The 14,103-nt window shown below is 34.7% G+C and overlaps 1 long non-coding RNA gene across 2 annotated transcripts; it reads left to right on the top strand.

Moving 5' to 3' along the window:
• Window positions 1-29: 29 nt before the first annotated feature.
• LOC149778283 (uncharacterized) lies at window positions 30-11,746 on the top strand. 2 transcript variants are annotated; one of them, XR_016415324.1, is made up of 2 exons: window positions 30-149; window positions 11,119-11,746. It is a non-coding gene; the product is annotated as an uncharacterized LOC149778283 (long non-coding RNA). The 2 variants fall into 2 exon arrangements; XR_016415325.1 differs by lacking the exon at window positions 30-149 and adding an exon at window positions 4,551-4,677.
• The last annotated feature ends 2,357 nt before the right edge of the window (window positions 11,747-14,103 follow it).

The following is a 14,103-nucleotide window of genomic DNA, read 5'->3' on the forward strand; positions in this document are numbered from 1 at the left end:
ATCTAGCATTGAGTATAAGAATTCAACCTTTTCGTTCGCAGATAAGCTATACAAGATTTACAAGGGATTACGCACTGATGTATTGTCCAAGGCTAAAGTGTCATGGTCTACTGATCTACACTGAATACGGGATTAAAGACCGAGTCAAGGTAGAAATGTATGTTTTGTTAATATTGTTCCTAACGGTTGTAGGCGGCAAGTGTAACAATGTGTCGCACATATTCTTATATAAGCAGGACCTGTTTTGATCATTTGATCATTACCTGTTAGAATGATGCAGTCTACCAATTTTTAAAATCATGTTATGTCCAAGCTAGTATAGCTAATCAATTCACCAGACTATCTATGCTATCCTAAAGCTCAAACTGTACTTTGTGTGTATTTAAAAACTGCTCTGAACTGGGGAGAGGGTAGAAAAAACAATATTAGAATTTAACCTAAGGAATTATATTCCAAGTTTATCTGGTCAGAAATAGATACATGTATTTTGTCGACACCCTCGCCCTTCTCGAGCAAGCTTTTCCAATAACTTATGTCACCCTCCTGTTGGAAAGAAGAAATGCCATGGAACCAGCTGTCTTAGTGAACACCTGTATTTAAATGACACCTGCTTAATGAGAACCGAATTCACAAAACCTTTACAATGGTTTACCTACAGTTTTGGTCTCCGTGTAATGAAAAAAGCACCTGTACATAAATAAACAATTTTTGGAGTAGGGCCTTGTTTTAGTGTCCTTCATTTACAATTATTATTATTATTATTATTATTATTATTATTATTATTATTATTGATAAAGACAAACTTGTAGTAAGGTAAAATATCAATGAAAGATTAGCATAATACATTTGCCACTAAGACTTCAAGCAACTTTTAAGCTTTAAGCCCTATCAATTACACTCCGTGGCACACACACACACACACACACACACACACACACACACACACACATATATATATATATATATATATATATATATATATATATATATATATATATATATATATATATATATATATATATATATATATATATATATATATATATATATATATATATGTGTGTGTGTGTGTGTGTGTGTGTGTGTGTATATTAACTGCGTTTATAACAAGAATGTTCAGATAAACTCAAGACCTAATTATTACTGAGCGCCAGTCTGTGGAAAAGATATTTTTACCCCAAGACAATGTGATTAAAACTGATAACAAATTTTAAACAGACCGAACATTTGAGAAATATGAACATAATAGACTTTAAAACGGCCTTCACACTAAGTCGTTTCATCCATTCAAACTATACTTAACCTCGAGCGATTAATGAATCAAAAGTCTAAAATGTAACAATTGTTTTATCAATGTATGTTTGTATAATAATGGTGTAAAACATAATCCATTGGATAAATCTAAACTCCAAATGTTCGATCTGTAATTCGTTTACTGAAATGTTCCTTTCCGAATATAATTATAAAACGTGTGCAATTAACAGCCGCATAGACAGATGTTTCCATTTTTAATGTATATATTGTCCTCCATTCATTCGGAATGTGCGTTATGTGTATCTTGTACCATGCCGAGAGAGAGAGAGAGAGAGAGAGAGAGAGAGAGAGAGATGAGCACTTTATCCTTTTTTAACAAATATTTCATTGGAGAAAATCTTTTGAATAATTGCTCTTTTCAATCACTGAAAATTGTGTTAGAAAGGAACGACAATGGATTAACCCCATTTAATAACCACTGTTTCAGGTATCAAACGGTAATAATAAAAAAACGCATTATTTACTGTTTGGCACACATTACGTTGAATCCCATGTCGGCGAAGTAAACTCATAACATAGATCACCATTAGGAGATCAAGTATGTCCCTTTTCCACATGTGTTTGAGTGACATAAAAGTTCGTGTTTGAAAAAGAGCAGGTGTGCGCCTTGCGTGTTCTTTGCCAGGTACACTGCTGACTAATCGTATTTAGATAACTCTGCTCTGGCGAATACACGTTGAATTATCTCTGACAAAATTAACTGGAATCAAATGTATAAAATTTAAGCAATAAATAAATGCCTGTTAAAATGGGTGTTTGTGCCCTTTATATTCACTTTATGCGAAGTATATGGGTGTCGTAATCCGATAACATAAGTACAAAATGATACAATGCTAAGGCGTAAACTGGGGACATAATGTTGTGCACTCGGACAATGCATTTTAATTGTGCATATGTGACAAAGATGCCAATCTGCAAGGCTCCTTCTTTCCCCTTCCTTCTAGCAACTGAGATAGACCGAAGACTGTTTGTAAAAAAAAAATCATAACATTGTAGGATGAACAATATTCAAATTTAAAACAAACAAAAAAAATCTATATCGGACTATCTCTTCTCTCGTGTGATTATCGTCATTATCTATAATGTGTTTGTATTCTTTTAAAATTTATTTGGTATTTTTATGTGTTAGCAGTCTAAATTTCGGTCATATTTTTCGGACAACATTAGTTCAATGGAAAATATTATTACTTAAGATTATCAAATCGTTAGAAAGAAATGATTTACCTCGTTCTCCGTCCAGAATGGCGCTCATGTCAACTTGCGTTTTTCAACACTTAAAGGTTTAAAGATTTTCGGATGAAAAGACAAACTGGCTCAGTTTTCTATCTACTGGTCTAATATTGCTAAAATCAGATCACTAATCCGCATCCATATGATGATTTAAGCGTCTTTGACTATTAGTCGTTACCTTAAAATGACGCATTTTCGAAATAAGCTTTCTATTGGTTGATTCGGCACAATATCTGTTTAATGATTAGTTGAACGTGTTAACGCACAGAGGTATGCATTCAGTAAAAGTCCCCGGATTATTTCTTTGATAATTCTAAGCTTCCTAAATATGAGGTGGATCGTTAATCTCTTACCCACTGGATGTACGTGTAACATAGTGACTGCAATATCTCCAAGGAAACCTGGTCTCTTAACTTAAGCTGAATATCCGAGAAAGATCGGGGGGGGGGGGGGGGGGTATTGTTTAAAATATATAATAAAACTTTTAAGTTGTGGGTCTTGTGGTATAATCAACAGAGGAGATAATTTCAGAAGAGTATTTTCTACACGCATACATCATTTTATAAACTTTCAAAAATATTTATGGTTTGTTCTCAGCTTTATCGTTGAAATCAGCAATTAAATTGTTTTTGAATTTTAAATTTATCCTTAGTCACAAAAAGCTAAATCTGCAATATGTGTGTGTGTGTGTGTGTGTTTTAATCTTATTCTGCTTCTTCTTACTCTTCCATTACCTGAAGTGGAACTCGGCCATTGAGTGTACGTTTGAACGTTTCCTTAACAAACGATTTAATTACGGAAAGCACAATAATTGAAGCCCAGTCCAAATTAAATAGTTTTTTGTAAATATTCAATCTAGTTATTAAAATTTGAATGACTGCAAATGAAATTATCACTTTGCAATAGTTATTTAAATAGAAAGAAGACATAAAAGTACCTGATATTTGGCCTACTTTAACCTTTATCGTGTTTGTAGTCACGAGAAAACGTCTAAAGTAATACAGCTGGAAATAGTGGAAATGTTCTAAAACAATTTACACTGTTAATGTGTCAGTATGTTGGTTAACCATCGTTTTCAATTAGTTGATTCAACTGGAATGTAAATTTGTACAAGTTGCCTACCTACCTACCTACCTACATACATACATAGTCACGCACGCACGCATACATACAGACAGACAGATAGACAGACGTTTATAAAGTTGTGCATATCCATTTATTTTCCATTTTCAAGTAATAAATCATTAAGTACACTTAATGCATTTTACAAACCATATTACTTACCTGACAATCTGTTTTCAACAGTCACCTCTGGAAAATAAACAATGACCTCTCACGACAGGATGTGCATTTAAAACATTAAACTGACGTATGAGTCTATACAACTAGGCTAATTAAAGCAGGTGATAGATTAACAGAAATGACCTTTCAGGCAAATTTGACTGTTTATTACGTCGATTAACTTAAATCTGGATTATAAAGTGGGGAGCATATCTTGGTAGACATCATCTCAATGTTTCTTTATTAATAACTGAAAACTAATGCAAAACGTGATGATATAATTGTCACATATATGTTTAATGTATTCCAATTATACGACCTCAATTAATTTCAGTCATCATGTGGTGCACGATAACCGATAAGGGAAAAAAATTGTTTTACTTATTCTTTTTTTTTTTTGGGGGGGGGGTACAAAGTAAAATCAAGTGCTAGTAAATAATTTGCCTTGAATGCATATAATGAATTTGCAAATAATATTCGAAATTGTAACTTAATACAAAATGGAATGTCATTAGGCTAACACTAAAATAGAGACACAATCGTTATTAAGTGATCTGTGCTTCATGATTTTATTTTCCTTCGGCACTTTGTCCTAAAGATTGTTGTTATATTTTTGTCGTAAAATCACTCAAGACATTCTGTTTTATCATTTTCTAAGTGTTCTATTGTTATTAACAGTTGCCAGGTACACCGAATAAGGTTTTCATAATTTAATTTTTACGTGCAGGATAGCTATATGAAACATCAGAAGTTGCAAAGGCCCAATAAAAGGAGTGCCGTACTCGTGACCAGAGGGTGTGGATATTGAAACCTACTTGTATATCTTCCCTTTCGGTCGCATAGTGTTTCTTGGTAAAGTACTTTACATGCCTTGTCTTGACAAACCTTCAATGTTTTCATGTAAACATCAAAAAGTAAACAAAAATCATGGTATACTCCGATGCACCCTTCACTATAAAATGTTTTGACTAAAAAAACAATTTATTATACATTCTATGAAAATTTTTAATAAAAAAGAAATATCTGGAATAACAACCGTTCTTATTTACTGTAAGAAATTTTTTGCCTACATCCATTATAAACCAAATCCAAATCTGGTCATTTTTGTGAGCTAAAAATGAATAAAAGAAATAGTTCGATTTTAATAATTTCCTGATTTTGCCTCCTGAGTGATTATATATATTATTACTTGATGGTCTAGACTCTTGACATATTTTAGGATCTGTTCTTCCTCATGGAGAGAGAGAGAGAGAGACAGAGACAGAGACAGAAACAGAGAGAGACAGAGACAGAGAAAGTAGTTTTAAAAGTGATTCTTGTATAGTCACAGTAGTCATAAAAACTATATCAGCAATGTAGCAGTTTTTGTTCCACTGATACATTTCGATGTCTCGTTATGATTATTACATTACTGATTATGATTGCTTGCACTCGCAGACCTTTTTTGCATAACCGATATGAATGCATGTAAGGGACTTATACATAACATGTATATATAAATCCATGTTTCGACCGCTTTAAGTTTGTTTCATGGTGAATACTCAGCTTGGTTAACTTAAACAAGTACCTTATCTGAAAATACAAAAAAGCTTTAAATGGAACGAATTGATTAACCAAATTAAAAATCTTTATTTAGTGTCCCAAAGTTAAGACTTTATAAAAATGACTCTTTCCAACTTGGAACTCATATTTATTTCACACTGAGTTAATTTAATTTTTGTTATTTAGTTTGTTTAAGGCAGTGTCACAACACTGTTTATTTTGTCATGAAAGACCTTTGGCAGGACTTTAAAAAAAGCAACTGTTTTTTAGAGAACGAACCGAACAAGTTTACTAATCGTCTGCACTGGTAATTTGATGAAAGCGTGCCTAATTTGTGACCAAAAGCCAGATTCAATCTGGCTTACGGCGATGACAAATCCGGAGAATCACACAAGTGGCAGATGAGATGACTGTGACCAATAGGCAAACACTTTACCCACTGAGCGGCTTCCACTTCATAACAAAGACAGCATCTTGATAACCTTGAAGGAATGTGGTTATGTATTGTCAAGCTTCCTAACGATATAGGCAGAGAACCGTTCTCATAATGTATCCATTTAGGTTCATTTAATTCAAAACAAATTTAGAATATGCCACAGGACAACTGGTGAAGCAGCGCGTGATCTGCGCGTGCCGACAGAAATATTATTGTAACTCCCCCATGGTGAGGCAGGGGTAGGATTGACTGGTTCAATATTAATGAAAGCCGTTTAGTGCTGAAGAGTTGTTCGCGTCAATTAAAACTAATTTGAGTGATATCTCGAGGTCATCAGTTAGCAAGGCACGTCGAATTTGATTCTTGATTTTGTAAAGTTCTATTGAAGTTCCATGTACGGTCGTGAATTTGTTTAAGGAAAGTTGTGACGAGAAGGTTGGGGTGAGGGGGCGATGTCTGAGTCTAAATCTAAAGGGGATGTGTAAAAGAAAATGAAGATATAAAATTCATTTGGACTGAATGAAGTTAACACAGGGCAGTGGCGTCACTCGGGTTGGTGTCACCCAGTGCGGTAGCTCATGGTGTCACCCCCATGGTCCTCCTTCCGTAACAGACCATACAGAATCCTTAGTAATGTCATTATGGTGTCACCCCCTCTGATGGTGTCACCCGGTGCAGTCCGCACCCCCCGCATCCCCCTAGCGACGCCACTGCTGTGCCTGCTAATCATGTATTTAACTATGATCGGTTATCCGCTTATGAAATCCGACTAGACCGAGCAGTGTGTGCTCTGTAAAATTTGCACTTTTTCATTTTGGTGTCACCCCTCTGAGATGGTGTCACCCGGTGCGGTCCGCACCCCCCGCCCCCCCCCCCCCCCCCCCAGCGACGCCACTGACACAGGGTATTCCGTTCTTTCAGCTCACCCTACCCACCATTCACCTGGCGTCCCATTTTATTAGTTGTTTGTATGTGTGTACAACAAATGAATAAGCACATGACTGTACAATTAATGATGAAACGTGTGTCTGCATAAAACCTGAATGGCCCAACCCACCTTTCCCACTTGTTCGTCTGTCCTATCATCCCAAATAAATTATCACATTTTTTAAAATATTCAAGCCAAACGAACGATCAGATTAGAGTATGTTATTTATTGAGCGGTTATTGTTTTCATGGACTCCATACGAGATGGCAGTTTTTTTTCATACAAGTCAGTTATTGTCATTTGCACTTATTCGATTCGAATATTCGATAAACATTCACGTATGTAAGCCTTCTTCCAATGCTCAAATTCAACAATTTACTAAAATTGGTGATTTAGAATTCTGAATTAGGACAAATATTATGGTAATAGGGATTTGAGACCCTTTTGCCGTTTGGAAATTATATTATACTGTGTAATTAAGCAAATCAAAGAGAAAAACGTTTGGATGACTCTACAAATTAATCTTCTTACAAATAATCATAAATATTAAAATGCTCACTTGATAAAAGTAACAAATTGCTACTGATACAAGCTTTAACTATATGCCTAAAAGTGATGCATAGCTCCAAGTAATCTTTTTTTATATATCTGAGAATCTGAAAGGAGCAGCTGAATTACGGGCTTTTCAGATACCCTATCTGAACAACTTTTAATTTTACTGACATACCGACAATGCCTACCATCAACCAAGTGCTCGAAATAATATGCATAATTATAAAGATTGAAATAATTGCATTTTCTAATAATTATGCAGATTTTCAAAATTCGTACATCAGTACAAATCCAAGCATCTTTCAAACATCACTAAAAAAAGACACTTTTGAGCAAACCACTTGTCATCATATAGAGATCACCGACTGCCTTTGATTATGGCTTAAAAGTATTTTATTGTCACGTTATGACACGACGTGGATCGGCACAAGTTTTAATGATTTAATTAGCCATGTCGCTATATGATGTCGTTATTTAAACATATTTCAAAATTATATAGTAAACATTAATATTGAAAAATAATGTGTGTGTGTGTGAGAGGGAGAGAGGCACAATGATGGCGTGAATTATTTGAATAAGTTACTGAAATCGTGCGGTAGATTTATTCATTTGCAATACATGTTGTCGAATTTTATATTTCTCGTTTACGTAGCCCTTTCCTCAGAGCAGTAAATCTAATCGAATAACTGAATATATCACTGAGGGTGATTTTCTAAACAGCCCAGTTCGTTGCTGACCTTTCCTGTAGACTGTGCTTACATAGTTGTCTCCTCTTAGTCGATAGGTGTCAGCAATAGCTTCGGCCATTAAAGTTCTTACGAAGCCAAGTTACCGAGCATGCAAACTTTGTACTTTTGACTAGTTATGAAAACAGATCTGTTAACCTTACACTTATTTTAAATTACTTAATAATTTATCTCATGTAACTAAAACAACCAATACGGTCCGAGTGTCATTTAAAAGCAGACTCGTAATGCACAAATTGATAAATTTGATGTATTACTCTTTGTCCTCTATTGAGAGACCACCTCTCTGGGGATTCGATATTGTAATAACTTAGAGCTATAAAAGGTTTAACATTGTGCTGTGTGTATCTAAAAGGAATACATTCATTTAAATATTTATGGTGTGATCCTGTTAATAGATATCGAAAAACAAATAATATAGACAGTGATGGATAAATCAATAAAATATAACATTGTTTTATTACATGCGTTTACTGGATTTATCTACATGTAATAGCTGTACTATAAACAATTTACTTTTATCTGCTTCATTCTTTCTTCCATTCTCTTATTTCCTCAGTGATCATAATTACACAGACGTATTGACACGCGCTCACTATTCTAACTGGAACAAATATTACACACTAAAATAACAATTAAATAATCATGAACAACAAAATGCAGTGGTTTTGACAATAATTTAGCAGGTAAACAGGTATTATTGTACGAGTATTAGATTTAATAGGGCCAATAAAACATGGTTCTAATTCGTGCAGTTAAAAGACTTCAAAAATTACTAAGTCATATCGTGACTTGCTGACTGTCCCTTTTTCATAATTCTAAATGAAAATACACCTGTTTCATTACTGTAATAATCAAAATTGGAAATTTTTGTCTATTGACCTTCAGTCCTATTATCCGGTATCTAAGTCACTATCTCCTCTCTCCCACTCACTGCACCAATATGTTAGTAGGGCAGTAATTCGGTAAGGGGGGAGGGGGCAATTTCAAATACTTTAAAGTGTTCTTTTGTCAGGTCAGCTAAACCTGAATCATTATCAGGCTTAAGGTGTTGTGTATGCTTCATCTGAAAAACTATAACTGACTGATAATTGTAATATCTGGAGCATGTGTCAAAACTATTCGGCATTCTGCATTCGCATTCGTCATCTTGTTTTTTATATATATATCAATATATCATTTTGTTTTTTATATATATCCAAAATCGGCCTTTATGATCATTCAGTGATAATTTTTAATGCAATTGATCATGTCTGAATTTTAAGGACTGGATGCGATCTGGTCCACTAAAATGGGAATAACTGGGAAGAAGATTTAATCAGCATTGCCCAGGGATTGTATTTTATTAACTTTCTGATCATGCTAATCGTTTGCAATTTGTAATTACTTCTATTCGTTTTACTATAAAACATCACCTATCTACACACACAAGCTTTTTTGTTGACATGACTACTTGAGGTAATTGCTGGTATTCAGAATCAATACGCGGGAAATAACTGTCTCTCAGGCAAACCACAGAGGTGAATCAGTACCTTAAAGACGGACGGTCACGTGATACGAATATGACCGCGCCCACTGAAACAAAAAAAAGAGATGTCTATACTTGGGGCAGGGCATGAAGAAATACATGGTTGTTTCTATAGAACCACAGGAACAAAACTTGGCGTGAACACCTTGAAGACGGTAAAGGTCAGTTTTGTTTTCTTTCGAAAAACTGTAAGAGATGCTAAATTAGGTATCCTGTTCAAGATTGTTCCAAGAGACCACTGATGAGGGTATACAACTTGATTTAGTAGAATATGGTCTTATATTGCAAGTGACCATATTATTTGCACGTCGAATGTTATCCTTTACCTCAAACAATAAATATCAGCAACACCAACATTAAATTCACGCAGTCAGTACGAAACCTTGGTGTTACCCTGGACAGTACTCTCACATTGCACCAACATGTCATGAACATATGCAAGGCTGCATATCTTGAGCTGAGACGCATCAGCTCCATTCGCAAATATCTTTCAGATGATGCCACTAAAACACTTGTGTGTTCATTAGTACTTTCAAGACTGGACTATTGTAACCCAATTAAGTCTGGTTCGTCACAATATATACTCCAGAATCTTCAAAAAGTTCAAAACACAGCTGCTCGGAGCATACTTAGAGTACCACGACCAGAGCACACCTCCCCGCTGCTCTGTACCATACACTGGCTCACCATTCTATCCAGAATCAAACAAAATGTGTTCTTTGTGCTACGTTTCACTGTCGGACTCTAGTGCAAAATACCTATCCGACCTCACCCATGCGTACACACCAGCAAGATACATACGCTCCTCTTCTGATAATCGTATACTCATTATTCCCACTTTGAAAACGAAGTCATATGGATAACGTTCTTTCGCATACCAGGGCCCAGCAACGTGGAACGAATTGTCAACTGAACGTAGACACACACACATAGTGATCCCATTCAAGAGTGCCCTTAAAACTCACCTATTTCGACTGCAAGAACAAACTTAAAGACCTAATAATGTTTCCTACCTTAAATATTTTCAGCATGTGTTTATGTTTTCTAATTTCATGGTGTTTGTTTATTTGTGATCATATCATTATATGATTTTTTAATGTTAAAGGTGTTGTCTAATGCTGTAAAGCGCTTGGAGTTTCTAAAGATTAGGCGCTATACAAAGTCCTCTGTATTATCATTATTATTATTATTATTATTATTATTATTATTTGTTTATTCAGACACAATGAGAGGGATTAATTAGATTAGATATCTGGAGCTTGTCTCGTTCTAGTTTTACATTGTTAATAATGTTTGTCTCTTTCGTCTGATTTGCAGATTTCCACACCAAGCTTCAAAATAAAAGTCTGCCTACTGGTGTATTTTTGAATCCCTGTAACCATTCTTGCCACTTCAAGGCTGTAGTTTTGTCAAGCTTTTATCAGAATATCTCAGCGATCATCCATCCCCAGACTACGCTTGCATATTTCAAAATAGGCTGGATATTAGTTCTTTTTAGTTTCGATAAATTTTTTTTGCATGCAAAGTTTGAACTTTAGTTTTTGAAGATTTTCAATTTCAGATGATGGAGTATAAGTCGATCGTTTTGGAACCATCTACCAAACCAAACATTGCAAAACTTGAAGCAGGACAGCGTAGGGCACAACGGTTTCCTACTGGTGATTATAGACGAACCATAGTGTCTCCACCATGCTCCAACATCTGGGACGGGAAGAGCTTCAAGCTCGATGATAACATTCAACACCTGTTATGATGTACCGGATTGTACACCAGATAGTTGACATCCCAGAAGCATCGTTCCTCCACCACACAGGATCTTACACTATATGACATTTATGCAGATTTCTCATCCCCTTCATCTGAGTCAACGCATACAAAGACACATTTTCCCCATCAGAAATCCATCTGTGGAACTCCTTACCAGCCACCATAGTAAGCGCCAATTCCATTGACGCATTCAGAGCATGGGTTGGCATGGAGATTGCTTAGTTCCAGACCGGGGATGTTTTAACCTGTTTTTAGCTGCACTTGGACCTCCCACCAAAGGTACGTAGTTCACATCATGTGCGAGTATATTCCAGAGGAACTCAACATATTATTATCAGAAGAAGAAGAATGTGCTGTTTGTAGTAAGCTATTAATATGACAAATCCGTTTGTTCTATCGTGAAAGAAGAACTCCAAGATGGCGACGACAATCCACATGCTTAATGTCAGTCTTTTCGAAGACATGTTCAGGTATATTTGTTAATTTCTTATTAATAAAAACATTATCATTTGTTTGTTTGTTTCTTTGTTATTTTATTTTAATTGGTTTGTTATTTGTGTGTATATCTGGGTTTATTCTGGATTAAACTTTAAGAGTCATTGCTTGGACTATTTATGCATCATTACCATATCATTATCAATGGGCAGTTCTATTTCAGCACAATATGAGGATAGTGAATGATGCAGAGATGAATTATATGCTGATAGACTGACATCAGAACTCTTACCGTCGCCAATAATGTTTACGTAGATTAGAAACAAAATAGGTCCAAAAACGGGCCCCTGTATTACACCATCATTTATAATGGTTTCCCGTGAACATATATCTTTCCGAAAGGCCATTGATTTTAATTTAATTATTTAATCTCTTAGTTTTTCAACGAAATCAGGAAATTGGCTGAAAAATGGTATTTGTTTAATTTAAACATAAGTCTTCTGTACGCAGAAGCCTTTTGACTGATCCCAAAATATAATTCGGGAATGTTGAGATTGTTTCAGTGGCATACGTATATTATCATACAGTTCTATAAGCTGAAAAACAGCGGAGCGACTTGGAAAAAATCTTATTTTTCACTTGTAAAAGAAGACGGATTTATGTAAATATGGAAATAACTATACACATGTATAAAATGCATGATTCAAAATTTGTTTGCTGTCGAAATATATGTTTTTAATCATAAACTTCATGTAAGTCATCTTTCATGGAAATGGAAAAAATATGCATCATTTTCCATCTTTCTGAAGCTTTCATTTTCCACAGAGACGGAGTAAAATAAATTTTTACTGGTGTTCCTAACGTTTCGCTGGCGCCTTTAGGCATTATGTGATTTATGCCATCATGCCACGCAGCTTTATTGATAGGAATGGATTTAATAATATCTGTAATTTCATGTAAAATATTTTTCAATTTTATTCAGGGTATCAAAGCTTCTCTTTTCAAAATTTGGTAACGAGACATTATTATAATTACTAATAGAAATCGAAGTAAGATTCTCATTTTCATTACCTGCAACATTAAATGGTTGGATAGTATTTAAAGTGTCTGTGTTTTTCGAAAGTGATTTTATAATTTTCCAAAACGTTTTGGGATCTTTTTTCTCCGAATCTGAATGATGTGCATCGATATTATCCATACATGGCTCTTTGGAATAATTTTTCCCTGTTGTTTACTTTATTCCTGATATTTAGTATTTATTCAAATTTTTGTCCTACCTTGACTGAGGACAAATTTGCCTGTTCTGTCATTTTTCATTGTCATTAATCTTAACTGAGAATGAAACCATGGTTTATCAGTTGGGCCAGTTCTTAACTTCTAATAATATGGTGGTGAATATGTCAGTTGCAGCATCAATATCTCTGGACGTTCGCAACAGATGTGACCACTAAATTCTTGCTAGTTAGGCTTTGAATTTGTTGAAATCGGCTTTGCTATAATTCCAAACACAGCGCATTTAGGTCGCTATTTCATTCACGCTAACATTGATTTCTATGTTAGAAACATCATGGTCTCTACGTTTCTTGTCAGGTTTTAAAATGTAAGTGTGAAGTATAGTTATACCATAATTTACAAAGACTAGATAAAGGAAGGTTTGGGTGTTACATGCAATTCATTTAGACTTGTTATTACATTTTGAAGATTATGTCTTATCAAAGCATTACCAAGAATTGCAGAAAATAATGGTCCGAGTCAATCAATGTTATAGTGCCTCATGACAATAATATTATTTTTTACAGGTGCCTCTTATCATATCAATCGAAATTTTCACAGAATTTAGGAACAGGTATAGTTATACTAAACTATAGCCTATACTCTACGAGCACGGTTACGTTCTTCATACAACCAAACTACCTCAATATCGTTTACCTTACAGGAATATTCGTTTCGGTCCTTTTCGATAAGGTTTACCTTCCTAAATATTTCAAGAATTATTTTGCCATTTTTAATAATTAATATTTTACACCATTTTATTAGGGCAGAAAAATGGAGGTGCCGTCGAACCACACACACACACACACACACACACACACACACACACACACATGCATACATACCTACATGTATACATACATACTTTGAACACCTACACGCGTTCCTGTCCTTTTATGTCTTATAACTATTTCTTGTACATAATAGATTCAATTTAATATACTTCACCTGTTTATAACAACAATATTTTAAATCATATGCATACGCAAATATTAATTATTAGGTGTACCTCGTACGTGTGTCTAATTTGTGGGATGTTCTTAAACAAGCCTCGTTTTGATGATAAGACATA

Source organism: Sinohyriopsis cumingii, chromosome 17 (assembly GCF_028554795.1).
Source record: "Sinohyriopsis cumingii isolate HCF-2022 chromosome 17, ASM2855479v2, whole genome shotgun sequence".
Classification (NCBI taxonomy): Eukaryota; Metazoa; Mollusca; class Bivalvia; order Unionida; family Unionidae; genus Sinohyriopsis; species Sinohyriopsis cumingii.